Source organism: Salvelinus sp. IW2-2015, unplaced genomic scaffold (assembly GCF_002910315.2).
Source record: "Salvelinus sp. IW2-2015 unplaced genomic scaffold, ASM291031v2 Un_scaffold1851, whole genome shotgun sequence".
NCBI classification, from domain to species: domain Eukaryota; kingdom Metazoa; phylum Chordata; class Actinopteri; order Salmoniformes; family Salmonidae; genus Salvelinus; species Salvelinus sp. IW2-2015.
In genome coordinates, this window is record NW_019943216.1 from 180701 (window position 1) to 181896 (window position 1196).

Sequence of the window (1196 nt, forward strand, 5' to 3'; positions counted from 1 at the left end):
CTTTCATGCTCAGCTAGCCTCCATCATTGAGGTTTTGGCGAATGCAGCCGTTGCCGAAATCTGCAAACTTGTAGATGACGGCCATGCTGCCTTACGGTTGGAAATTTCCCATAGYCAGAAAGAAATCGATAACCTGCGGAGGAAGCTGCTTTTGACAAAATTCCATAATTCTCGGCGGAGCGCAGAGAGATTTGGAGCCCTGCGACGCACAGTTCACAGGCGAGTGGACACGGATCATGTTGCCCGGGAGAGAGAGAGCTTCGTAGAAAAGGCAAAAAGCAGACTTGGATATTGTAGGTTTTTTTAAACCTTATTTCTACACATTAAAAATGATGTGTAATGTAACGTTTATGAAGGGTTCTCTTTTCTGGTGCAGTGGAAAATCGTTTTGCCTATAGTGAAGGGGGCAAATGTATGCAGGATGTCACCAACCGGAGAGACGCAGGACGCACAGCGACAGACCAGGATGGGGCCATGCAGGTCAATTGTCATAGACACGGTCAAATTGATTATTTGTGTTCTCATATTTCAAATGTTGGTGGGGATATATTTCTAATAAATCATTTTCTGCTGAATACAAAAACACAGATGGCAGATATGCAAGAGGCACCTCTTATCAAAATGGAAAATCTTGACACCAGCATRACGGAAGGTATTATGCAACTTATCATGTCTATGCAATTTACACTTTATGTTGAGTAAAGCCTTCRATGTTTATTGCCGTATTTGATTTACTTCTTAGTCATTACCCATAACTAATAAATAAGGCAAAGAAGAAGCAGTCTCCACTACAGGAAGCTGATGTTGTGCTTTACATTGACCCATTTCAGAGATTGTCCAACCGGTCAGTGAGAGCAGTGAGAAGATCATTGTAGCAGAACCAGGTTCTTCATCATCTACTGAAACCACAGACCTTCTGGACCAGCAGGGCAACAGACACAGAGCTCCAGACACCTCACTCAATATMGAACCTGRAAACCAGACSTTCCAGCATCCAGCRTCACAATACAACAGAGCAAGACAGGACCATCAGGTTGCTGAGGGTGTGACCTGGGAAACTGACCATCAACCCATAGAATACAGCCTGTCCCAATGGACAGAGAACCAAGAGACTGACAACCAAACTGTGAATGCTCCTCACAATGCCTGGCCAGACTTCAAGAGGCTGTCTGGACATCCAGAGAGGAGAGGGGTGT